This window comes from Pongo abelii, chromosome 22 (genome assembly GCF_028885655.2).
Source record: "Pongo abelii isolate AG06213 chromosome 22, NHGRI_mPonAbe1-v2.0_pri, whole genome shotgun sequence".
Lineage (NCBI taxonomy): Eukaryota > Metazoa > Chordata > Mammalia > Primates > Hominidae > Pongo > Pongo abelii.
The window spans coordinates 25,571,777-25,599,681 of NC_072007.2; the positions used below are offsets into that span (position 1 = coordinate 25,571,777).

Below are 27,905 nucleotides of genomic sequence, written 5' to 3' on the forward strand. Positions count from 1 at the left end.
TTTGACACCCTGCACCCCTGCAACCCAAGCAGCTAAGGGATGACACATCTGTGAAACCAAGCCCACATCTGGAGTGCTTCTTGACCTGGAGGCCAGTAGCCACCCTGTATCCCAGAGGCATTGCCCTCATTCCACAAAGTTCACACAAGTGCCTCTAGCACTGATACCTTGGCTACTTGGAGCCTAGGCTCAAAGGCACTACTGGAGCCCTGATACCTAAACCCACAAGGCTCCCTATTACCCAGGGAAGCAGGTGGGCCTGCATGGCAGGGCAGCCCCATGCAGCCACCAGGCTAGTGTACATCTGTCCCTGGCTCTAGTTGGCCTGGAGGTGGCCCCACCCCAAGGGAGAGAGTAGTGTACAGCCAGTGGGCCTGTGTGAACTTGCTCCCAGCTTGAACAGCTGGCCCAAAGGTTGTCTGCCTGTACCACTGGAGGATTCTGCACAGCTGCCGGGCCACAATTTCCTGCCTTTAGTCCAATAGCTGGTTTGGAGGCACTCTTTCCACAGCTCAACCCTACATCACCAGAGTCATGCACAGCCTCCAGACCTGCATGCATCCACCCCTGGCCTGATAGCCAGCCCAGCAGTAACCCTGCCATTCAGGAGAGACAATCGTACAACCTTTCTGGCCTGCTGCATCAGCATGTGCCTGACCAGCAACCAGCCTGGTGCCCCCAATTCCAGAAAAACCATGCCACCACAGTCATGGGCTCCTGCATACTAAGTCACTGAGATAATCACGGACATCACAGGTGAGGATTCCAGCTCAATAATCTGTTTGGACACCACAATACTGAGTCCACCCTGAACCAAAGCCACCGCACCATTTCCAGTCAGCACCCTAGGACCCATCAACAGGAAAAAACCTCTTCCTATGAAAGCTGCTCGTTAAAATTGGAAAAAGAAATTGTCCATTAGATGCACAGGTACCAGCATAGAGACAGAAGACTCGTGAAAAAGCAAGGAAATGTGTCACCCCCAAACCTGGCACCACAATGCATCTTTAGTAACGGAATCCAAAGAAAAGAATATTCATGAAATGCATGAAAAATAATTCAAAATAATGACATTAAAGAAACTTTTGAGTTGTAAGAGAATACAACAATTTAACGAAATTAATAAATTCATTAGCTGAGTGAGAAATTGAACAAAGATAGATATTACGGAAAGGAACAAAACAGAAATCTTGGAGCTTGAGGAATTCAGTGAATGAAATTTCAAAAAAATACAATTGAGAGCCACAGTCACAGACTAGAACATGCAGAATAATACATTTCTGAACTTGAAGACGGATCTTTTGAAATAACCCATTCAGAGGAAGAAAAAAAAAAGAATAACAAAGAATGAAGAAAGCCCATAGGACTTATCAGACACCATTAAGCAAACCTATAATTCATATTATGGGAGTGCCCGAGAAAGAAGAAGTGAAGAGAGGCATAGACCACCCATTTGGTTAAATAGATTGTCTGTGCCCTTCTGCACTTCTTGGAAGAAAGTCTTGGGAAGTTATGGACATCTAGGAATGAAAAGATCCCCAATAAAATTCAACCCCTCAAAATCCTCTCAAAGGTACACAATTCTAAAAGTTGTAAGACAAAAACATTACATCATATATATGGGAATTCCCATTAGACTATCAGTACATTTCTCAGCAGATACTGTACAAGACAGGAGAGAGTGGGATGACATATTCACAGTGCTGGGAAAAAATAAAAATAAAATATAAAAATAAAAACTGTCAGCAGAGAATATATCCGGCAGTGCTATCCTTAAGAAATGAAAAAGAAGGGCCGGGCGCGGTGGCTCATGCCTGTAATCTCAGCACTTTGAGAGGCCAAAACGGGCAGATCATGAGGTCAGGAGATCGAGACCATCTTGGCTAACATGGTGAAACCCCGTCTGTACTAAAAAAAAAAAAAAAAAAAAAATACAAAAAATTAGCCGGGCATGGTGGCGGGCGCCTGTAGTCCCGGCTACTCGGGAGGCTGAGGCAGGAGAATGGTGTGAACCCGGGAGGCGGAGCTTGCAGTGAGCCGGGATCGCGCCACTGCACTCCAGCCTGGGCGACAGAGTGAGACTCCATCTCAAAAAAAATAAAGAAAAGAAAAATAAATAGAGATGTTCCCAGACAAGCAAAGGTGATGGAATTCATCACCACTGGACTGGTCCTACAAAAACACTTAGAGGAAATAATAGGAAACGAAAGAATGATTAATATCATGAAAATATGTGAAAATACAAAACTCATCAATATAGGTAAATCCATAATCATATTCAGAATGCCCCAGTGCTGTAATGGTGCTGTGTAATTCCTTCGGTCCTCTAATATGAAGGTTTAAAGTTAAAAATGTCAGAAGCATCAACAGCTACAATTAGTGGCTAAGGAATACATGAAAGATAAAGATGTGGCTGGGTGTGGTGGCTCACGTCTGTAATCCCAGCACTTTCGGAGGCTGAGGCTGGCAGATCATCCGAGGTCAGGAGTTTGAGACCAGCCTGATCAACATGGAGAAACCCCGTCTCCACTAAAAATACAAAATTAGCTGAGCATGGTGGTGCATGCTTGTAATCCAAGCTACTTGGGTGGCTGAGACAGGAGAATTGCTTGAACCTGGGAGGTGGAGGTTGTGGTGAGCCAAGATCATGCCATTGGACTCCAGCCTGGGCAACAAGAGCGAAACTCTGTTTCAAAAAAAAAAAAAAAAAAAGATGTAAATTACAGCAATCAAAACACTAATCATGGTGGGGTAGGGGAGTGAGGGGAAAAAGTCTAGATTATTTTTGTGTGACCAAAGTTAAGTTGTTACTAGGTTAAAATAGTCTGTTGTAACTGTAAGACTCTTCATGTTAGCTCCACGGTAACCACAAGAAAAATTATAGTAGATAAACAAGAAAGGAAACAAAGCTTAGCATTATAGAAAACCACCAAACCACAGAAGTAAACAAGAGGGAAAGAATCAAACGAAGGATCTTCATAATATTGAGAAAACAAACTAGCATGAGTAAATTATTACTTATCAATAGTAACCCTGAATGTAAGTGGATTAAATTCCCCAATTAAAAAATATAGAGCAGCTGGATGGATTAAAAAAAAAAAAGACCCAACTATATGTTGCCTACAAGAGACACACCTCATCATTAAATATAAACATAGACTGAAAGTGAAGGAATGGACAAAGATATCCCATGCAAATTCAAACCAAAAGTGAGCAGAAGTAGCCATACTTGTACTAGATACAATAGACTTTAAGTCAAAAACTGTAAAAAGAGACAAAGTCATTATGTAATAATAAAAGGATCAATTCGCCAAGAAGCAAAACTGTAAATATATAAGCACCGAACACCAGAACATCCAAATACATAAAGCAAATATTATTAGATTTAAAGGGGGAAATAGACTCCAGTACAACAATAGTAGGGACTTAAGCATCCCACTTTTAACAATAGACAAATGATCTAGAAACATGAGACTTAAACTACACCATGGACATTTACAGAACATGAACAGCTGCAGAATACACATTCTTTTCAACTGTGCATGGAATATTCTCCAGTAAAGATCATATGTTAGAGATGGTATCAAGTATTTTACCAGATCACAACTATATAAAACTAGAAATCAACAACAAGATAAACGTTAGAAACCAACAAATAAATGGAAGTTAATATGCACCTTAATAACCAATGGGTCAGTGAAGAAATTAAAAGCGTAATTAGAAAGTTCCCTGGGACAAAGGAGCATGGAAACACATTATACAAAAACCCATGGGACATAGTGAAACCTGTTCTAGAAGTTCATGGAAATAAATGCCTGCATCAGAAATGAAGAAAGATTTCTAATAAACAGATTAACTGTGCAACTCAAAGAAACCTGAAAAGCAAGAACAAACTAAACCCAAAATTGGTAGGATGGAAATAATAAAGCTTAGAGCAGAAGTAAACAAATAGAGACTAAAAAAGCAATTCGAAAGATCAGTGAAACTTTTTTGAGAAGATAAACAGAATCAACAAACCTTTAGCTAGACTAAGAAAAAAGAAAAAAAAAGACTCGAATAAATAAAACCAGACATGAAAAACGAAACATTACAAATGTATCACAGAATTGGAGGATCACAAGAGACTATTATGAACAACTGTATACCAACAAATTCTAGAATATAGGAAAAATGGATAAATTCTTGAACACACACAACCTACCAAGGTTAAATTGAGAAGAAATGGAAAAAATGAGCAGACCACAATGAGTGAGAAAATTGAGTAACTGCTAAAGCCTGACATAAAGATCCCTAGTTTCTGATGGCTACATTGCTGAAGTGTGTCAAACATTTAAAGAACAACTAATATTAATTCTCAAACTATTCCAGAAAATTAGGAGGGAATACTTCCATCTCATTTTATGAGGCCAACATTACCCTGATTCAGAAACTAGACAAGGACACAACAAAAAGAAAACAGGCCAATATCCCTGATCGACCTAGATGCAGAAATTCTGAACAAGATTCTAGGAAGTCCGATTCAATAGCATATTAAAAACATCATCCACTATGATCGAGATTCATCCCAGAGATGCAGGGATGGTTCAACATACACAAACCAATAAATGCGATACATCGCAGTAACAAAGAGAACGAAAACCATATAATTTCAGTAGATACAGAAAAAAGCACGTTACAAAGTTTAACATTCCTTCATGATAAAAGCTCTCAAAATAGATACAGAAAGTATGTACCTCAACACAATAAAGACCATAGTTGAGAAACCCACAGCTAGTAGTGTACTGAATGGGGAAGAAAATGAAAGCTTTTCCACTAAGATCAAGAACCTAACAAAGATGCCCACTTCCACCAATCCTATTCAGCATAGTACTGGAAGTCTTAGAGCAGTTAGGCAGGAGAAAGAAATAAAAGACATCAAAATTGGAAAGGAGAAAGTAAAATTGTCTCTGTTTCCAGATGATATGATCTTAAATATAGAAAGCACTAAAGAGTTCACCAAAAAACTGCTACAACTCGTAAGTGAATTCAGTAAAAGTGTAGGACACAAAATTAACACACAAAAATCAGTGCTTCTATATGCTAATGGTGAGTTATTTGAAAAATTAAGAAAACAATTTCATTTACAATAGCTACAAAAAATCAAGATACCTAAGAATAAACTTAACCAAAGAGATAAAAGATCTCTACACTGAAAACTATAAAACATTGAGGAAAGAAATAGAAGACACAAACAAATGGAAATACGTCATATGTTCATGGATTAGAAGAATTAATATTGTTAAAATGGCCATATTACCTGAAGTCATCTCCAGACTTAACTGCAGTCCATATAAAAATTCCAGTGACCCTTCAGAGAATTAGAAAAGACAATCCCAAAAATTCATATGGAACCACAAGAGAGCCCAAATAGCCAAAACAAGCCTGAACAAAAGGAACAAAAGGTAGAGGCATCACTACCTGATTTCCAAATGTACTGCTAGAATATAGTAACCAAAACAATGATATTGGTGTAAAAAACAGACACATAAACCAGTGGAACAGAATAGAGAGCCCAGAAATGGACACACCTACAGCCAACTGATTTTTGACAAAAACTGTTAACTGGAGTAAATCTAAGAAATGTACAAGAACTTCCAGGATGAGAATGATTAAACATCATTAAGACACATTAAAGAATACATAAATATTTTGAAACATACACTGTTTCATGAATTGGAAGACCATTGTTAAACTGGTCAGTTCTTTTTAAATTGATTTATGGGTTTAGTTTGATCCCAATTAAAAATACCATTAGTTTTGTTTTTGCTTTTTTAGGAAATAAATGAGATGTTTCATTCCCCACCGCTCCCTTTTTTTTTTCTTTGTGGTTGATCTATACAGCTTAAAGTATATGCATGTTTCTCAGTTAGTGTGATACTTCCCAAAAAGGGGCTTAGGTGAGCTATAAGGTGGGATATTTTCAGTATTACTGCTATAGGCAATTTAACAACACAAAAACAATAAAATAATAACACCCCCTCACCCCCCTGCCCAAGTAAAACCACCGTGTAATAAAATTTAATGGAAACATGAAGATCTACCATATGTAAATGCTTTAAACATTTAGCATAGTGTGTGGAAGGAAAAGACGCAGCAAAACATTTTGTTGTCTTTTTATATTGCTTACTACCAAGGTCATGACCAATTTTGAGAAGATAAAGCAAGGTGATAGGTCAGACTGGTTTTTGGTTTGTGGCTTGCGAGTTTACCCTTCAAACATTTTGTTATAGGCTATCTCTGAAATTTGCCTATCTTTTTTTTTTCTCTTCTACCAGCTGGTAATACCTGGATTTTAGCCACTGCATGTCTTATACTTAAGAGCTTGGGTAGTATCATTGGAAAGGCCAGGGGAGGAACCCTTATGCAGGATTTTGCTTTATAAAAAGTTTGGATTTATGGTGCCAGTACTAGATTATAGAAGGGGATCAGGCGGAGCAATAGAGCAGTATTGGAGCTAGAGATTGGCTTTTGCAATCAATCAGTCCATCAATAACCAAGAAGTAGCAGCATTTAATATCTTAATCATCCATTTACTTTAAAAACGTGTTTATCACTCATTTTTAATGTTCACTCTAGAGGTAAAGCAAATTCTTGTTTCTGCTTTTCAGACACTGATTGGAGACACTGGTTAATATTTTTGGCACAGTGTTAAGTGTGTTTATTACGTTCTTTAGGAACCAAGAGGAGATGGTAGGAGGAGACCTACTGAGTCATGCTGTAAAATTCTGGTGATATAATATGTTTAAATTAAGAGGGTCAGGAAATCATGGCATTCCCCTTTCACCTACATTCTTTTTTTTGCACCACAATTCTACCATGTGGTATGGTTAAGGTGTATTGTGATAAACTCATTTCTTTAAAACCCATACTTTTGTTAAGAATGGATGACATTATCTACCGTATGACTGAATTGAGCTACTTGGGAAATGGCTATTATTTTTAAATCTTAGGTGACTTTGAGGAGCAATCAGCAATTACATGTATCTCTTGAACTTTAATCAAAGTTGTTACACTTTGTGCCTCATTTGACCTCTGTAAAGAAAGTTATATAGGAGTGCTGGGAAGATGTTGTCTTGGTTCGTATCCCTAACTTTCTTGCCCTTCTAACTTCCTTTTTGGAATGGTGTGACAAATGGTTCAGGCATTGCTTGCTCCTGGAAAGTACATTTGAGGCCACACATTCTTGCAAGTCCTGTGTGGGGAGAGAAAAGGCAAAGGAACTAAAAAGCTTACATTATCTCAATATATCAATGTGATGTTTACATTAAATATTTTGTATGTAAACATACAAATCAAGTGGTGTATATTTTTTGGTAGAGCAGAAGAGGGGCATAAAGGAATTGACTATACTTAAAACATTTCAAAAGACCTTCCTGGGGTTTAGTAATCTTAGCCCAGATCTGGAATATGAAAAATGTACTTAGGGTGTATTGTGCAGAAATCAGATGTCCTCAAGTTTTCTGTAACTAATGTATGTATGAACCATTTCCTGCTTATTATGATATGTGTGATCTGCTCTGTTGACATTATTAAGAAGGATTTGTTTCTTGTTATAATTAGTAGTTAAATATAACGACAGATGTTCATATGCTATAGATTCAGGATTACGTCTGGTTCTTTTAGACTTTTGAGGAGTTTATATTTTAGAATATGCTGTAGAATTCTCTTTTTACATAATTATTGTCTACCTGCACTGGTACTAGTCAATTGCTGGGTACCTCTTCTATCTCTTATATAGGATCACTGGTACTAATTGTTTTATGGTATCGTTTTTATCTACCTTTCCCAGAACTTATTCCATGTTTTAGTCTATTTATTTCTGACTACCAAGATATAAATAAGTTTGCTGTATCTCAGCGTCTAAATATACATATATATTACAAAAGGAACAAAATTTTCGAATGAGAATACTGCCATTTATAAAAGTCAATAAAAACTTAAATATCCCCTCTATATACGACAGTCTTTTGTATTACAGTTACTTTTTATATACTGTGCATTAACCTTTCTTTTTTGAGCATAAACCAGTCTTGAACAAATTCAGTTTGTTCGGGTTATTATTATTCTGCTGAACTGCAAAATTTAACTGTTAGAAGATCTTTAGGGCCTCCTGGGTCTCCAATAGGAGAGTCAAGTTGACTGTCTTTCTGTCTCTCCCTTGTATTCTTGAAAACTTGCTTTCTGGTAACAGTAGAATGTTCTAGATATTCTTTGGTTTTCCTCTGCCCCAGTTCGTCTAACTAAATGTCTTTCAAGGAGTTCTATGTCTTTTCGTGAAACAAGCCTAGAGTCTGAGGTTGCCTGTGGGAGTTGGTTTTTCGGCAGAGAGTAGTGCTGGCCAGTTGGGTCACTCCTAAATGTGACAGAAGTAGAAACTGTTTACTTTTCACTACATGAGTTTACATTTTAACTTATCATGTTGTTACCAGTTTTTCAAAAATGCGTGTTTTATTGATTCCCAAAGACTGACTTCTGTATTCACATGGGATATTTTAATGATATTTTAGATTTCATTGTATCTAATGTCTTGTGGTAAATATTGCTGTTAAGGATAAAATGATAATATTTTGACATTAATCTGATAGGATAAAATCTTTAGGATAAAAATGGTGTGAAATGAATGAGATTTTCTTGATAAACCAAAAAGTTGAAAAAAAACTAATCTTTACTCAGGTTCTGGTAATTAACACAAAGTGGTTAAGATACCTGAATGTTATTTATGCTGATTTAGAATAATAAGTAACAAGTTTCTTTTTTTTCTCTTTTTTGGCTGAAGCCAAGTAGCAAGTAACACATTTCTTGAGCAGGCAAAATGCTTGGTTAGATCCTATGTAGGAACCAGGGTTTTCCAGTTATGATTATAGTTATGTTGTTGCATACTCAGGAGCAAGAAACATCATTAAAGTAGCATTACTTTTGCCATGTTTAGATATACTTAAGATATTCATAGGTGAGTTTATTTTGGAAAGGTTAACTATCTTTTGTTATTCTAATATGTATTCTAATATTTATTTCATTAAATTTTCCCAAAGGCAAACTTTTGGGCAAGGCAGTGAACATACAGGTTTTCTTTTCCTTTACTTGGCTGTCATAGAGGCATAGATCTCAAGAATTAAAAGGAATCATAAAGTTTAACTCACTTAACTTTTTTGTAGAAGAAGAACTAAGTGGTCGGTGGTGAAAGTGCAACTTGTTCAGTTTTTAATGTTTTCTTGATTCAGAGTAATTGTTATAAAAAGTAGTCATCATGTTATATTGTAAATATGTACTTTAGTTGGTATTTCTCAGAAAATTCATCTAGGTGGTATATTCCTGGTACTAAATATCTAATTTGTTGAAATGTGATTTATTGTACTTTCTATTATATAATACTGCCATTTTGTTTGAAATTTCATTTTTCTTAGGAAAAAAGACGACACTTCCCTATGTATTAGCATTGACACTGCTAAAACCTGTATTTGAGTAAAGTTAGTATTAAATATTATTTCTTCAAATACATTATTCAAATCTTATGTAATGAAAATGCTTTTAGAATGTGTGATATGCCTGGGATATATACCATTATATAATGCTGCCTTTTTTTCCACCATTGATTAAGAGTTCTTGAAGCCAGCATAGCAGAGAATAAAGCATGTTTGAAGAGGACACCTGCAGAAGTTTGGAGAGATTCTCGAAACCCTTATGATAGAAAAAGACAGGACAAAGCTCCCGTTGGGCTAAAGAATGTTGGCAATACTTGTTGGTTTAGTGCTGTTATTCAGGTAAGGATTTTTCTTTATTCAGTTCTTTTTTTTTTTTTTCCATTATTATTATTATTATTATTATTATTATTATACTTTAGGTTTTATGGTACATGTGCCCAATGTGCAGGTAAGTTACATATGTAGACATGTGCCATGCTGGTGCGCTGCACCCACCAACTCGTCATCTAGCATTAGGTATATCTCCCAATGCTATCCCTCCCCCCTCCCCCCAACCCACAACAGTCCCCGAAGTGTGATGTTCCCCTTCCTGTGTCCATCTGTTCTCATTGTTCAATTCCCACCTATGAGTGAGAATATGCGGTGTTTGGTTTTTTGTTCTTGCGATAGTTTACTGAGAATGATGATTTCCAATTTCATCCATGTCCCTACAAAGGACACGAACTCATCATTTTTTATGGCTGCATAGTATTCCATGGTGTATATGTGCCACATTTTCTTAATCCAGTCTATCATTGTTGGACATTTGGGTTGGTTCCAAGTCTTTGCTATTGTGAATAATGCGGCAATAAACATACGTGTGCATGTGTCTTTATAGCAGCATGATTTATAGTCCTTTGGGTATATACCCAGTAATGGGATGGCTGGGTCGAATGGAATTTCTAGTTCTAGATCCCTGAGGAATCGCCACACTGACTTCCACAAGGGTTGAACTAGTTTACAGTCCCACCAACAGTGTAAAAGTGTTCCTATTTCTCCACATCCTCTCCAGCACCTGTTGTTTCCTGACTTTTTAATGATTGCCATTCTAACTGGTGTGAGATGGTATCTCATTGTGGTTTTGATTTGCATTTCTCTGATGGCCAGTGATGGTGAGCATTTTTTCATGTGTTTTTTGGCTGCATAAATGTCTTCTTTTGAGAAGTGTCTGTTCATGTCCTTCGCCCACTTTTTGATGGGGTTGTTTGTTTTTTTCTTGTAAATTTGTTGGAGTTCATTGTAGATTCTGGATATTAGCCCTTTGTCAGATGAGTAGGTTGCGAAAATTTTCTCCCATTTTGTAGGTTGCCTGTTCACTCTGATGGTAGTTTCCTTTGCTGTGCAGAAGCTCTTTAGTTTAATTAGATCCCATTTGTCAATTTTGGCTTTTGTTGCCATTGCTTTTGGTGTTTTAGACATGAAGTCCTTGCCCATGCCTATGTCCTGAATGGTATTGCCTAGGTTTTCTTCTAGGGTTTTTATGGTTTTAGGTCTAACATTTAAGTCTTTAATCCATCTTGAATTGATTTTTGTATAAGGTGTAAGGAAGGGATCCAGTTTCAGCTTTCTACATATGGCTAGCCAGTTTTCCCAGCACCATTTATTAAATAGGGAATCCTTTCCCCATTTCTTGTTTTTCTCAGGTTTGTCAAAGATCTGATGGTTGTAGATATGTGGCATTATTTCTGAGGGCTCTGTTCTGTTCCATTGATCTATATCTCTGTTTTGGTACCAGTACCATGCTGTTTTGGTTACTGTAGCCTTGTAGTATAGTTTGAAGTCAGGTAGCATGATGCCTCCAGCTTTGTTCTTTTGGCTTAGGATTGACTTGGCGATGCGGGCTCTTTTTTGGTTCCATATGAACTTTAAAGTAGTTTTTTCCAATTCTGTGAAGAAAGTCATTGGTAGCTTGATGGGGATGGCATTGAATCTGTAAATTACCTTGGGAAGGATGGCCATTTTCATGATATTGATTCTTCCTACCCATGAGCATGGAATGTTCTTCCATTTGTTTGTATCCTCTTTTATTTCCTTGAGCAGTGGTTTGTAGTTCTCCTTGAAGAGGTCTTTCACATCCCTTGTAAGTTGGATTCCTAGGTATTTTATTCTCTTTGAAGCAATTGTGAATGGGAGTTCACTCATGATTTGGCTCTCTGTTTGTCTGTTATTGATGTATAAGAATGCTTGTGATTTTTGCACATTGATTTTGTATCCTGAGACTTTGCTGAAGTTGCTTATCACCTTAAGGAGATTTTGGGCTGAGACAATGGGGTTTTCTAGATATACTATCATGTCATCTGCAAACAGGGACAATTTGACTTCCTCTTTTCCTAATTGAATACCCTTGATTTCCTTCTCCTGCCTAATTGCCCTGGCCAGAACTTCCAACACTATGTTGAATAGAAGTGGCGAGAGAGGGCATCCCTGTCTTGTGCCAGTTTTCAAAGGGAATGCTTCCAGTTTTTGCCCATTCAGTATGATATTGGCTGTGGGTTTGTCATAAATAGCTCTTATTATTTTGAGATACGTCCCATCAATTCCTAATTTATTGAGAGTTTTTAGCATGAAGGTTGTTGAATTTTGTCAAAGGCCTTTTCTGCATCTATTGAGATAATCATGTGGTTTTTGTCTTTGGTTCTGTTTATATGCTGGATTACATTTATTGATTTGTGTATATTGAACCAGCCTTGCATCCCAGGGATGAAGCCCACTTGATCATGGTGGATAAGCTTTTTGATGTGCTGCTGGATTCTGTTTGCCAGTATTTTATTGAGGATTTTTGCATCAATGTTCATCAAGGATATTGGTCTAAAATTCTCTTTTTTTGTTGTGTCTCTGCCAGGCTTTGGTATCAGGATGATGCTGGCCTCATAAAATGAGTTAGGGAGGATTCCCTCTTTTTCTATTGATTGGAATAGTTTCAGAAGGAATGGTACCAGCTCCTCCTTGTACCTCTGGTAGAATTCGGCTGTGAACCCATCTGGTCCTGGACTTTTTTTGGTTGGTAAGCTATTGATTATTGCCACAATTTCAGCTCCTGTTATTGGTCTATTCAGAGATTCAACTTCTTCTTGGTTTAGTCTTGGGAGGGTGTATGTGTTGAGGAATTTATCCATTTCTTCTAGATTTTCTAGTTTATTTGCATAGAGGTGTTTGTAAGATTCTCTGATGGTAGTTTGTATTTCTGTGGGATTGGTGGTGATATCCCCTTTATCATTTTTTATTGCATCTATTTGATTCTTCTCTCTTTTTTTCTTTATTAATCTTGCTAGCGGTCTATCAATTTTGTTGATCCTTTCAAAAAACCAGCTCCTGGATTCATTAATTTTTTGAAGGGTTTTTTGTGTCTCTATTTCCTTCAGTTCTGCTCTGATTTTAGTTATTTCTTGCCTTCTGCTAGCTTTTGAATGTGTTTGCTCTTGCTTTTCTAGTTCTTTTAATTGTGATGTTAGGGTGTCAATTTTGGATCTTTCCTGCTTTCTCTTGTGGGCATTTAGTGCTATAAATTTCCCTCTACACACTGCTTTGAATGCATCCCAGAGATTCTGGTATGTTGTGTCTTGGTTCTCGTTGGTTTCAAAGAACATCTTTATTTCTGCCTTCATTTTGTTATGTACCCAGTAGTCATTCAGGAGCAGGTTGTTCAGTTTCCACGTAGTTGAGCGGTTTTGAGTGAGATTCTTAATCCTGAGTTCTAGCTTGATTGCACTGTGATCTGAGAGACAGTTTGTTACAATTTCTGTTCTTTTACATTTATTGAGGAGAGCTTTACTTCCAAGGATATGGTCAATTTTGGAATAGGTGTGGTGTGGTGCTGAAAAAAATGTATATTCTGTTGATTTGGGGTGGAGAGTTCTGTAGATGTCTATTAGGTCCGCTTGGTGCAGAGCTGAGTTCAATTCCTGGGTATCCTTGTTGACTTTCTGTCTCGTTGATCTATCTAATGTTGACAGTGGGGTGTTAAAGTCTCCCATTATTAATGTCTAAGTCTCTTTGTAGGTCACTCAGGACTTGCTTTATGAATCTGGGTGCTCCTGTATTGAGTGCATATATATTTAGGATAGTTAGCTCTTCTTGTTGAATTAATCCCTTTACCATTATGTAATAGCCTTCTTTGTCTCTTTTGATCTTTGTTGGTTGAAAGTTTGTTTTATCAGAGACAAGGATTGCAACCCCTGCCTTTTTTTGTTTTCCATTTGCTTGGTAGATCTTCCTCCATCCTTTTATTTTGAGCCTATGTGTGTCTCTGCACGTGAGATGGGTTTCCTGAATACAGCACACTGATGGGTCTTGAGTCTTTATCCAATTTGCCAGTCTGTGTCTTTTAATTGGAGCATTTAGTCCATTTACATTTAAAGTTAATATTGTTATGTGTGAATTTGATCCTGTCATTATGATGTTAGCTGGATATTTTGCTCGTTAGTTGATGCAGTCTCTTCCTAGTCTCAATGGTCTTTACATTTCGGTATGATTTTGCAGTGGCTGGTACCGGTTGTGCCTTTCCATGTTTAGCGCTTCCTTCAAGAGCTCTTTTAGGGCAGGCCTGGTGGTGACAAAATCTCTCAGCATTTGCTTGTCTGTAAAGTATTTTATTTCTCCTTCACTTATGAAGCTTAGTTTGGCAGGATATGAAATTCTGGGTTGAAAATTCTTTTCTTTAAGAATGTTGAATATTGGCCCCCACTCTCTTCTGGCTTGTAGGGTTTCTGCGGAGAGATCCGCTGTTAGTCTGATGGGCTTCCCTTTGATGGTAACCCGTCCTTTCTCTCTGGCTGCCCTTAACATTTTTTCCTTCGTTTCAACTTTGGTGAATCTGACAATTATGTGTCTTGGAGTTGCTCTTCTCGAGGAGTATCTTTGTGGCGTTCTCTGTATTTCCTGAATCTGAATGTTGGCCTGCCTTGCTAGATTGGGGAAGTTCTCCTGGATAATATCCTGCAGAGTGTTTTCCAACTTGTTTCCATTCTCCCCATCACTTTCAGGTACACCAATCAGACGTAGATTTGGTCTTTTCACATAGTCCCACATTTCTTGGAGGCTTTGCTCGTTTCTTTTTATTCTTTTTTCTCTAAACTTCCCTTCTCGCTTCATTTCATTCATTTCATCTTCCAGGGCTGACACCCTTTCTTCCATTTGATCGCATCGGCTCCTGAGGCTTCTGCATTCTTCACGTAGTTCTCGAGCCTTGGTTTTCAGCTCCATCAGCTCCTTTAAGCACTTCTCTGTATTGGTTATTCTAGTTATACATTCTTCTAAATTTTTTTCAAAGTTTTCAACTTCTTTGCCTTTGGTTTGAATATCCTCCCGTAGCTCGGAGTAATTTGATCGTCTGAAGCCTTCTTCTCTCAGCTCGTCAAAGTCATTCTCCGTCCAGCTTTGTTCCGTTGCTGGTGAGGAACTGCGTTCCTTTGGAGGAGGAGAGGTACTCTGGTTTTTAGAGTTTCCAGTTTTTCTGCTCTGTTTTTTCCCCATCTTTGTGGTTTTATCTACTTTTGGTCTTTGATGATGGTGATGTACAGATGGGTTTTTGGTGTGGATGTCCTTTCTGCTAGTTTTCCTTCTAATAGACAGAACCCTCAGCTGCAGGTCTGTTGGAGTACCTGGCCGGCCGTGTGAGGTGTCAGTCTGCCCCTGCTGGGGGGTGCCTCCCAGTTAGGCTGCTCGGGGGTCAGGGGTCAGGAACCCACTTGAGGAGGCAGTCAGCCCGTTCTGAGATCTCCAGCTGCGTGCTGGGAGAACCACTGCTCTCCTCACAGCTGTCAGACAGGGACATTTAAGTCTGCAGAGGTTACTGCTGTCTTTTTGTTTGTCTGTGCCCTGCCCCCAGAGGTGGAGCCTACAGAGGCAGGCAGGCCTCCTTGAGCTGTGGTGGGCTCCACCCAGTTCAAGCTTCCAGGCTGCTTTGTTTACCTAAGCGAGCCTGGGCAATGGCGGGCGCCCCTCCCCCAGCCTGGCTGCGGACTTGCTGTTTGATCTCAGACTGCTGTGCTAGCAATCAGCGAGACTCCGTGGGCGTAGGACCCTCTGAGCCAGGTGCGGGCTATACTCTCCTGGGGCACCGTTTCCTAAGCCAGTCGGAAAAGCACAGTATTCGGGTGGGAGTGGCCCGATTTTCCAGGTGCCGTCTGTCACCCCTGGAAGGGGAACTCCCTGACCCCTTCGCGCTTCCCAAGTGAGGCAATGCCTCGCCCCTGCTTCGGCTGGCGCACGGTGCGCTCACCCACTGACCTGTGCCCACTGTCTGGCACTCCCTAGTGAGATGAACATGGTACCTCAGATGGAAATGCAGAAATCACCCGTCTTCTGCGTGGCTCGCGCTGGGAGCTGTAGACCGGAGCTGTAGACCGGAGCTGTTCCTATTCGGCCATCTTGGCTCCTATTCAGTTCTTATTTGATGTGTATGATAGCAATGGAAAGTGAGTTGGTTGTGTTTAAGTTGTGTACTTTAAAGATAAGTACAGAGAAGTTTTTAATATACTCTTTTGTCTAATAAACTAGCTTGGGGATTGCAGTATCCTCCCATCCCTCTTTGTTTTTCATTTCTAGTATGTATTTTTTAACAGTAGATCACTACTTATGCCTTTCACTTATTTGGAATCAATTTATCCTTTCTTTCTGCTTTTAGGAATTGTTGGGGTGGAAAGAGTTTTGTATATATTTCCCTGCAAATTTATGGAAGCATTGTAACCAAGTTTGAAACTAGAACTGGCTTTCTGTGTGTCGGATCAGGTTTATTTGTATATACTAGACAGTGTTATTTATAGAATTATAGACGCTTAATATTTTTAATAAGAAGAGGCATTTTGTTTGAGGTTGGTATAGATTTGCAAATAAATCTGAGTTTGCATGTGAAATGATGTGATGAATAAATATTGATAAATCAAGAATAACATGTTGTCTTTTTTTAGTAAGAAATCCCTTAATGATACGTTTCTTGATCTGCTTATTCTAAAATAAGAGACATATGTATGTGTAGATATCCCTCTTCTTTTCAATTTGTAACAGTTTTCTTTTACGTGTTTAACAACTGTTATCAAAATTCTTTATCATTCTCAGTTGACATTGATAATGTTATCCATCAGATTGCAAAACTTTAAAACAATTTATGAATAATATGTCCTTAATTTTTATTACTCCTTAAGAAAGTTAACTAATATTTTGTGTTTATTTTTGTATGACAGTTGAATTATAGCTTATTATTTCATGTTCCTGATGAATGCTTTTTACTTCATTGGACATGCATGCTATTTTTTATATTCAAAATGTATCTTCATTTTGTAACTTTCCAAACCTGTGTGTATGACAGCTTAAACTTTCATATGATATTAAGGCGACTAACAGGTTATTTGGTTCATTTTCTACAAGTTAATTGTTTTTGCTAACTTGTAATTTTAACTTTTTTTTTATATACTTCAGTGCTAAAATTTTCACCGTTTTCTCCCTTTTTGCTTCTGGTGCATAATACCATGTAATTTGATTTCCTTTGTTTTTCTGGATTTACCTCACTTTTTAATATGCTGTGGTGCATCCTAATAAGTAATATGCTATGTTATTGGCTTTCCCAGGACATGAAGATGCTAAGGAATACCTGGGTTAACATAAATCTATAGTAGTATCTTTGCTTCTAGCCTTGATTATACATTATTTGTTTACTTACATGCCAAAAAGTAATATCTAAAATGTTGATACCTTAGAGTTTCTTAGATCATCTTAATAGGCTATCTCACTTTACTTGCACTATTTATTAAGAAGGTTTGTGCATATGATAATTTAGACATAATTTTAAAATATTAAATATAGTTTTAAGGCTCTGAACTGAGTGCTCCTGAACATGTTTTGCTGCCTGTATTTGGTCAAGTAGATGCTATCTCAGCACTATTATGGCAGATACATGAGGGTCATTGATTAGAAGCTTTTCTTAGAAAAGTATAAGAAGAAAGAAAGTATTTGTAAATAATATTGTTAGAATAGTTGCTTTTTATTTCTCTATCCTATATGTGGTAGGGAAGTTCTGTTTGAAATGATAAATGTTGATATAGGGATAATGACCTTTTGTTTTAGTAGGATAAACTTCTTTCAGCAGCTCAGTTTAATCTTGATACAGTTACAATCTGTTTCTATCCTAAGTTTGCTAATCTTAGCTTTTCTTTTTAGTTTAGATTTTTTTTTTTTTTGAGAAGGAGGGAATGGGCTAGAAAAAAGTTATCTTTAAAAAAAAAAAGCCTAGCTTATTTAAAAACTAGTAATTGTACTAGTTTTAAAATTTTATCTAAGTTTAGTGGCTGCTTAACTCCTAACATAGGCAAGTATAAGAGGGCTTGAGTTATTTATTTTTTCTTTTGGTGAAATCTAAACATCTAGGAGAAGTAACCTATAAGCTTAAAAATTCAGGTTATAATGGTCTAATAAGATAATGACTTTTGAGGGAGTAGAAAACACTAAGCATCAGATTGTAGAAAATGGTGAGTGGGCAGAAAAATTTGGCTAGAGATCACCTGAAGTTTTATTTTTTATGGTAATTTTAAAGTCTATCAAACTATTTTAAGTAGCTTTTAACTTTTATCTTTGGTAGTCTTCTTAAAAATTTTCTACCATTATTGCTTAACTCTAAGCTATAAACTGAGATGTAATACTTGGCCATCATAAATTGACTTTTTACTTATGAATGAAAAGTTGAGCCAAAAATCTACCATAGTGTTGGAGGTTTTGTTGTTTTCCAGAGTGAGTTGGAACTTACTCAAATTGTGATGTAAATGTACTGTAAAGTTTTGATTACAAAATTTTCTCAGGGATGGAATTTACTTAGTAGGACTAATTTGAAACAACGGGAATTCTTTTTCTTGTAAATATATTGACCAGTTATAGAAGTTTGCTAGTAATATCACCCTTTAACTTCAAAGTATATAGCTGGGGTAGGCTAAAACAGTTACAGATAGCTTTGCATACTTATTATTTTAGATACTGAGACCAATATTTTGGTAGAAAGGGGGAACAGAATGTAAGAAAGGGAATATAAACAAAGAGAAGATTGTACAGATAATGGCTTAAATAATCTTTTGGTTGCTGGCAACATTAGCCTGTCTTTAGGTTGGACATCAACCCCACAGCTAGTCAGGATTATTTTTGTCCTATTCACTTGGTACTTTTATGTGGAAAGTACTGATTGCAGCTGTTCCCCACTAGGGTGTCAGTGAATGAGTTAGCTATTTGGAGGTGTATGTTCTCCTCTGTAGCTCTGGGACATGTTGTTGAAGTGGTATGGGTGCTCATGATGACCCTTAGCTCCTTAGCACCTTTCCATTTGGATGCCGAGAAGTAAGGTGTTCATACTTCTCAGTTTGCTTGTCATAGTCCCTTTTACTCCTATTGTAGATCTGTTGGCACCTGTCACTTAGTCCTAAAGCCTTGCTGTGTATAATGATAAAGTATGTGATTACCTTACTCATAAATCGTATAACTGCAGGTTGACTAAAATTCAGGCACCCTGAGGGCAGAGAGCACATTTAGGTTACTGTATATTAGTATATATATAATACAGTGTCTGGCACATTGGAATAGCCCATCAAGTAATTATTGCATGAATGGATGAATGAACCGAAAGGGAGCATGTATGGAGTATCTAAAGTATTACGTGAGGATATTTTAAAAAATGATGCATATTGTCAGAACATTTAAGGATATAATTTAAAATGCTTATTCATACTCCTTGCTCTTCTCTCTTTAATTTTCATCAAAGAAAAAATCATATGGCACTAAAATGCTTAAACCTGTCTGCTTCCTAGTCCTGCCCCTTGAAAGAGACCTGAATCTAATCCGTTTCTTCTCTATCTTCATTTTTCTAAATGACATGCCTTCCCACTGAGATAGATGAGGAGTTCGCTCTTTCAGTTCACCTGCCTAGAATTGCCTTTTGTTTCATCTCTCAACATGGTTATAATACAAATTAAAAATAGTAGGTAGTCAGTATTTACATTTTTTATAACTTTGTAAATATTACAGTGATTCACTAGGTCCTCCCGTCTATAGTACTTTGTTATCCTGGAGTTGTCAGTTGCTACCTTTTTCCCCTATTTTTCTATGTACTTAAATATTTTCTAAATGCTTCAACATCTTTGTTATGGTCTTAATAATATATTCTGTATGCCCACACATAGTAGCTTCATTTTTTTGTTTGTTTTTGGAGTTCTGTCCCACAGACCATTTCTCTATTTCAAATTTGGGGTGAATTCTGATTCTTTGTGGTTTAAGCATGATCACTCGCTTTCTAAAAGTAAGTCTAGAGAAATGGGATTGGTCGATGTGGGTATCAGTTTACATGTTTTTACTTAATGTTGCTGTTCGTAGCTCTGAATCTTATCTCTCCTTTCTACCCTGACATACAATTTGATTGATTTTTCTGAACCTGAGTCATTTAAGATCTCCAAAGACTAAATTTCCTATACCCCCACAGAGGGGAGGCAATTGTCTGAATGTGCTGGGTCTGGAAAGCACATGGGGGTTTAATTGTTCTGTACATAGACTTGTGGTTTCAATAATGCCATCTGTTTTTCAATGCTTGCCTCACCATGAAACTTATGTGATACCATGCTAATTTTTTTTAATCCTCCAAGGAGAATTTATCACGCTTCTCACTGTTCTCCACTGTAGGCAGTTTATGTTTCATTTCCTCTGCACTCTTGCCATCACTTCTTTCTTTTTCACAAATTATTTGAACTCTTACCCCCATTACGTCTTCGTTATTAGCAAGAATCTAACCAAACTTCATTTTCGTAAGTGCTTTTCAAAATTCACATATTAGCTTTGGACTGAATGAAAGGATGCTTATTTTCAGGTGCATTAATCAAAAACACTCTTTAGGCAGTAAAAGTTACCCTTTCTTACCTCTTTTGAAGGAATACATTGGACAGTCCTCATATGACTTTGGTGAAGGATATAGGGTATTTGGGACTTGAAAAACTTAATTTTTATGATGTTGTGATAATCGATGATGATGAGTTTCACTGGGTAATGGCAGATGAGGTTGATTTAGACCATCTGCCTCGTGATGTTTTGCTGGATTCCAAAACAGAAATAAAACCAACTTTTTGAAGGCATCACAGAGTCCTAAAGCAGTGAGGAATTTTGAGTAAAGAAGGATAGTCATACAGTGAGCTTGTTATTTTTGATGGATTTTGTCCTTTAGGCATCTCCAGACCTGACTGCTGAGTAGCTGAGGAACTAAGAAAATTTTTGTACAAAGTTTGAGCCCTAGTAAAACATCTCAGACTATGAGTTGGAATTCTAAATGGTTAGAATGTAAGATTAACTGAGAACTGAAAGTTAAGACAGGCTTCCTGGTTTCTGAATTATACAGCTTCAAGTTATCTCAGAATTTATTGGATTAAGGCCACCTGAGACTGTGACTCTATTCTCCCTCCCTGCCAGACTAATTGTAAATTCTCTCTTAGAAGATAATATTATCTGGAACCTTTCCTCAATTTTTCATACACAATGTCTAGTACTCAGGTCAGTCATACCAGAAAATAAGATGTGTGTGAAAACTAACACAAAAAAATGGACAATAGAAAACAGCACAGGGAAACTGGAATATTTGTCTGCCATAATAATAATTAATATGTTCAAGGAATTAAAAGCAAGATTGTGAGTCTGAAGAAAACTAAAAACTATAAAGAACAAAATGTAAATTTCAGAATGGAAAAATATAAATGAAACTAAGAAGTCAGTGGATAAATTTAGCAGCATTATTAGACACAACTGAAGAGATAATTAGCCAACTGGTAAATTAATCTGGAGAATATTTTTCAGACTAAAGCTATGACGTAAAGATGGGTGCATCAAAGAGATACTTTGGATATGGTGAGTAGTATTAACAGTGTATTTGTAGTTCCAGAGGGAGAGTAAAAGGAAATAGGGCAAAAGCATATTTGAAGAGATGACTCACAATATTCCAAACTTTAGAAAGATCAAGCCATAGATTCAGGAAGCAATAGGAATCCAATAGTATAAACATGAAGAATACTGCACCAAAGTACACCATAATAAAACAAATAACTATAGACAAAGAGAAATCCTAAAAGTTGCAAGGTGGAAAAAGATACACATATAAAGGAGCAAAAACAAGACTAATAGCTGACTTTGATACCTTTAAACATCAAGTCACACATAAGCAGAAATAATGTCTTTAAAGTGCTAGAAATAAATAACTGGCCATCTTGAATTTTATACCTAGCAGAAGTCTTTAAAAATGAAGAGAAACTAGCTGAAATAATTCTTCACCAGCACACCCACACCAAAGGAAGTTCTAAGTGTCCAGGAACAAGGAAAATTCTCTATCTACAATGGGAGCTCAGAGAATAGAAGTGGGATTGAAATTCTTCTAACCTGCCAAGATTCTCTTTTCCTCTTTAAATTCCTCAAAAGAATAGTCCATGGTTTGTCTCCCCTACTTACAGTAGTCCCCCTTATCTTTGGTTTCACTTTCTGCTGTTTCAGTTACCTGCTGTTAATTGTGGCTGAAAATATTACAGTACTGAGAGAGAGAAGGAGAGGGAGAGAGGGACAACACATTCATATAACTTTTATTACCGTTTTTTTTTTACAATTGATCTATTTTATTATTCGTTATTGTTGCTAATCTCACACTGTGCCCAATTTATAAATTTAACTATCATAAGTATGCAAGGAAAAATCATAATATATATGGGGTTCAGTAATATCTGCGGTTTCCGGTATTCAGAGGAGGGTTTGGAATGTATCCTTTTTGGATAAGAGGGTGTTACTGTGTACCCCATTTTCCCATTGTTTAATGCCTCTGTTCTTGCTCTACCACTCCACTGCAAACATGACTTTCCAGTTGCCAGATCCAAAGGTTATTTCTCTGTCCTTAATTTATTGGAAGAATGTGGCAACCTTTCATGATATTGCTAATTTTGTCCTCCTTGAAATGTGCCAGCTATTTTTTGATGTATAGCAGAATCTTTTGTGGAACTTTGTATCTTTGTTGAGAGTCCCCTGACACTGCTATTTTTTAAAGCTCTGCAATTTATTAGAATACACAAGTATGTTTGAAAGCCCTTGTTTTCTCCACTCCTTTTTCTTCTGTGATTTCCCTTAGTATTCCTTTCTCTTTCTCAAAACTCTTTTTTTTTTTCTCCTGTGACTTTTAAATGGTGCTTTCTCCCCAAGGTTCTGATCTTGGCCAACTGTTAATGTATTCATACCCCTTCTGGTTTATTACTTTTACTCTTATTGTTTTAAAAAGCAGTCACAAGACTGTAATCCCCACAAGGGCAGAGACTACCTTCTTAGTGTCTGGCATATAGTAGATGCTCCATAAATATTTGTTAAATGAATGAATAGATGATTTATTTTGTGTGCTTATATTGTTGAATAAATCTTTCTAGATCACAAGATAAAATATTTTTTTACAGTTTCTGTTACCAGCTTTATGGTTTTACCTTTCATATTTAAGTTGTTAATTGATCTATGTAATCTGGCTCTATTTCTTTATATGTAGTTTTCTCAATACCCAACTGTTGATCAAAACCTTGTTTCCTCATTGATTTGTGGTGCCACCTTTATCTTCTGTCAAGTTGGCTGACTCACCTTTTCTAAGATTTGAAACATTATCACTTCCTGTAATTTTCAAACTTTATAAACTGTGACCCAAGAAAGGAATATACTGTATATTGTAAAACATTTTACACATACACAAGTTTGTAAAATATCTACAATGAAAATTTTGCAAGAAAATACTCTGATGTATTTACTGAGTATGATACATTGTGATATTTTCCATTGTATTTTATCTCATTTTAAAGAAATGTTCGGTATGATGATAGTAAATGGTTGCATACTACAGTTTAAAAAACATACTCCAGGAAGCCTTTCCATGGGCATCCTTCATATGCTCCGTTATATTCTTGTGTAATTATTATCACTGCATCTTGAAGTCATGACATGTCTATTATATGTTTGTCTCCTTTCTAAATTGTGTACTTCCTTGAGCATTGAGGTAATATGTAATTTCTTTGTGTCTCTATCACCTAGGATCTGATGAGTAAATTTATTTGTACTCCATTTTTCTAGTATTAATGATACATCTAGATAATTCATAGTAAACAGCACGTCTAAAAAGTTTTGGACTTGACATTTGCATACTCTTTATTTTGAGGAAACCTCTTAAGTGCATATAAAAGGAGCTATTAATAATGAGTAGTATATTTAAAAAGTTGTCCAAATATAATCTTGTGCACTATCAAGTATCAAGAATGGTATGTCAAATATAAGAAACTTGACTTTTTCTCAGAAATATGTCCTCCTTGTGCCAGTTGCAATGATTCTGAGTGTAAGTAGTACACAGTTGTAAAAAATAAACCTCTAAGACTAGTCATTTTTACATTCTGCTAATGGAATTTTCCCTCAGGTTATGTTAAATTGTTGTTCTTTTTCAGTCATTATTTAATCTTTTGGAATTTAGAAGATTAGTTCTGAATTACAAGCCTCCATCAAATGCTCAAGATTTACCCCGAAACCAAAAGGTAAAATGCAAAAGATTTTTTTAAGCAGTATATATACTTTATATGTTCTTTTATATGTGATTGATTTTTGGGCATTTACTTGGCTCATCAAATCTGAAACTGTCAATTTGAATGTCAATTCATTAATCTTAGTTACCATAGTAAGTTCCTATCCTTTGTTAATATATTATAAATACAACTATTTTTCTTTACCTGTCACAGTAATATGCCAATTTTTGATGTCGCTTTAGTAATTTTTTTGGGGGGGACTATCAAATTTCAGTAAACTTTATAGGCTATAGTTTACAATTTAAGGTCTTTCCTCAATTGTCTCCTAAAAAATTTTGTGGAAATCGAAATTTCTTTTCAATTGATTGTCTTGTGGAGCCCTTTAAAAAATGAGTTTTGCATTCATGTCTTTGCAGTACAAATCCATATCTTTCATTTTGGAAGTGACTATCATAGATGGGTAATATAAAGTGACAACACACACACCAGGGCCAGATTGCCTGGGTTCTAGCTAGGGACCTAGAGCTGGTTACTTGATTTCTTCCTGTTCCATTTACTATCTGTAAATCATAAATAATAATAGTAATTATTTCATAGAGTTGCTGTGAGCATTAAATGAGGTAAAACATGTAAGGGGCTTAAAAGTGCTTGGTACATAGTAAGTACTAGGTGTCAGCTATTGTCAGTTAAACAATAAAAAAAAGTTTAAAAAAAGTAAGACTTATTTTAAAAAGAACCAATTTGCACACAGAATTTATACCTAATGGAAAAAATTACTTATGGAGATGATATAGTTGCGTGTAGGGCTTTAGTGGTTGATCTTGTCATAAACAATCTGTAGTCCTAAAGTGGACTTGTTGCCAAGGCAAGGAAGTTAGTTTTAGGTTTCAGTAAACTGCTGAACTTTTTTGACCTATTGTTAGTAGGAGTGATGAATTATTAAATTATGTTTTCGTTTTAGCGTTTAATTTTTAAAACCACTTTTTCTGACTTTTTCTGTAAACACGTGAAACATTTATAATGCATGCTAGTGGGAAGATAACTTGATTTATAACCAGCTTTTCAGATTATAATCTCTGGACTGTAGAGTGTCAGGCTGATAAACAACCCATTTTCAAAAGGGAGTCAGGATCACCTGACAAACTCTTATGTCTCCAGAAAAATTAAGGAAAACCCTTTCAATCATCATGGTTTTTACATGGAACTTTTTGAACTATTGCCTCCGTCATTGCAATTTGTTAATATCACAGTTCTTCTCTCTTCTCATATCTCAAAGTATATGTATAATTTGTGTGAAATTGTTTAGAATTATTTCTAGTTATGTATACATGTATGTATATGTATCTTGACCATTTATGGTCCTGGATTTTAATGTTTTACAGAGCTTTAATTTCTTTTGTTCTTCACAGAGTTGAATGAGGCCATGTTAGTTTGTATTCTTATTTAAAAACCAGTTGCTATATTTATGATTATATATCAGAACGAGTTGTGAATACTAGAGAAATGTGTAATTCCAATCTTCAGCACCTTTCTAGAGAAGTTTGTTTCTTGCAATGGGTTAGCCTCTCCAGGTGTCCCTTTAGCTTAAGGAAATAAAAGAATTTCACACTTCCATTCTGAGACAATTACTTAGAATACTGTGCAATTTTATATGGTTATTCCACAAATGTGACTCTAATTGAGTATAGTGACAGCAGTACACACTATACCTTGACATCTTTGAAGCAAATGTGGGATTTATAGATAGTTTTCAGCCACTGAATGGTCCTATATTCACTTGAGATGGTGACAGCAGGTTTTTAAAAAAGGTGTCAGTGTAACTTGTCACTTATTTAATAATGAATTTACCTCCAACTCGTGACATGTCTACAGCTACATTCAATTTGAAGAACACTTTGTGTTAAGTTGCAGAATACATTTGGGATTACTTTGATCACATCACAGAGATGCTATTTGTATGCAAATACAAATAAACAGGATATTTTTTGCTAGCAAAATTTGCCACAAATATTACATACATATTGAGTGAGATTTGAAAGAAATATAGTATTTGAAATTAGTTTGTATTTTAAGTAGACTTGGCAATTGCTTGTAGAAATTGAAACTAATTTTAGACACTCGTGTGTATTTGAACTGTTTGTAATTTCAGTGTCTAGGAGAATTGTGAGGTCCTTGGAAATACAATAATGATCCTTGGTGTAATCATCCCGTCTCCCCTCACACATATATACGTTTGGCTTAAAATGTTTCAGACTGATGGCAAAGCATATTAAATGTTGAGAAAACAAAGATGCACATGTATAATATGTAGTGGAGATCATCATATAAATAGCTAAAGCCTTATTAATTGGAAGGTTATATTATTTAAAGTCTTGATTTAGGACAAATATTTCAAAATAAAGACATTTCTCACTTTCCACTACTTAAAGTGAATGTCATCAGAAGGAAATGGGTTTAGTTGAGTACCATACTGTATTCCTGGAGCAAATACCTGAAGGAATTTTGAATTTTACAAATAAAAGAGGCATTGTGATATTTCTGCCATTAGTCATGAAGAAGTAACAGGAGCTGGATTTATAAGTCTCAGTACATTTTAAAGGATTCAAAGCATACAAAATACCTTTTCTGACGAAAATGGTAGAAATCAAGGTAGAAATCAACAACAGAAAGATATACAGAAGATCCCCAGATAGTTGGAAATGAAGTAATTCACCTCTAAATATCCCAAGGGACAAAAAACAAATCAAATGAGTAATTTCAGAATATTGTGAGCTGAATGAAAATTAAAACATGACATATCAAAATTTGAGGGATGAAGCTAAAACGGTGATTAGTGGAAGATATCTTATAAGAGACATCTTACCAGACATCTTATTAGAAAAGAAGAATGGTTTTCAATTAATGATAGCAGCTTGCGTATCAAGACATTAGAGAATAAAGGGCATGTTAATCTCAAAGCAGAAGTAAGGAAATAATAAAGGTAATAGCAGAAATCTGTGAACCAAATATCAGAAAAACAATACAGAAAATTATGGAACCAAAAACTGCTTCTTGAGAAGATTGGTGAAATTGATGAACTTCTAGATAGACTAAGCAAGAAAGAAGAGGGAAGACATATATTACAAATGTAAGGAGTGAAAAAGGGAAACATCACTACATATTCTATAGACACTAAAAGGAGAATAGTGGAATATTATAAACAGCAGACAAGTATCTTGAAAGTCACAAGCTATCAAAGCTCACTAATGAAGAAATAGATAACCTGTGGTAGCCCTACATTATATTAAAGGAACTGGAACCCATCCACCAAAAAATTCAGCAGCTAAATAGTTTTACTTGTAAATTATATTAAGCATTTAAAGAACAAATGATAACAATTCCCTATAAATTTGTACAGATAACTAAAGAAGTAAAACTTCCCAAATCATTTTGTGAGCTAAGCATTACCCTGAAATGAAAAGTAGGAAAACACATTTCAAGAAAAGAAAACCACACACCAATATTTCTCATGAATTTGGAAGCAAAGAATTGTAGCAAATTTTTGAAAAATTAAATCCTGCAATTATATATAAAGGATAATACCTCATAGAGAAGTGGGGCTTATCCAGGAATAAAAAATGGGTTTAACTTTCAAAAATAAATCAGTATAATTCACCATATCAACAGACTAAAGAAGAAAAACCATATTATCGTCTCTGTGGATGAAGAAAAATGATTTGACCAAAGCTAAAATCTCATTTATGGTAAAATCTTCTAGAAACTAGGAAGCAATTTACTTTTCAAATATGCTTCTCAGCAGAATTCCCCTAATTTCCAAAAATTATCACCTCTAACTTTGTTACTGAGAATGTCTCAAAAAACTGCATTGACTTGGGTG

The 27,905-nt window shown here is 36.1% G+C and overlaps 1 protein-coding gene across 5 annotated transcripts in view; it reads left to right on the forward strand.

Moving 5' to 3' along the window:
- USP25 (ubiquitin specific peptidase 25) overlaps window positions 1–27,905 on the forward strand; it is a 153,326-nt gene that overhangs the window by 51,286 nt on the left and 74,135 nt on the right. For 4 of the 5 annotated variants that reach the window (XM_024239479.3, XM_024239480.3, XM_054542842.2 and 1 more), the window contains exons 5-6: window positions 9,638–9,800; window positions 23,954–24,040. The gene's annotated coding sequence lies outside the window, so the exon portion shown is untranslated. Of the gene's footprint in view, window positions 1–9,637; window positions 9,801–23,953; window positions 24,041–27,905 lie in introns of those variants that run through there. The other variant, XM_054542844.2, reaches the window with a different exon arrangement.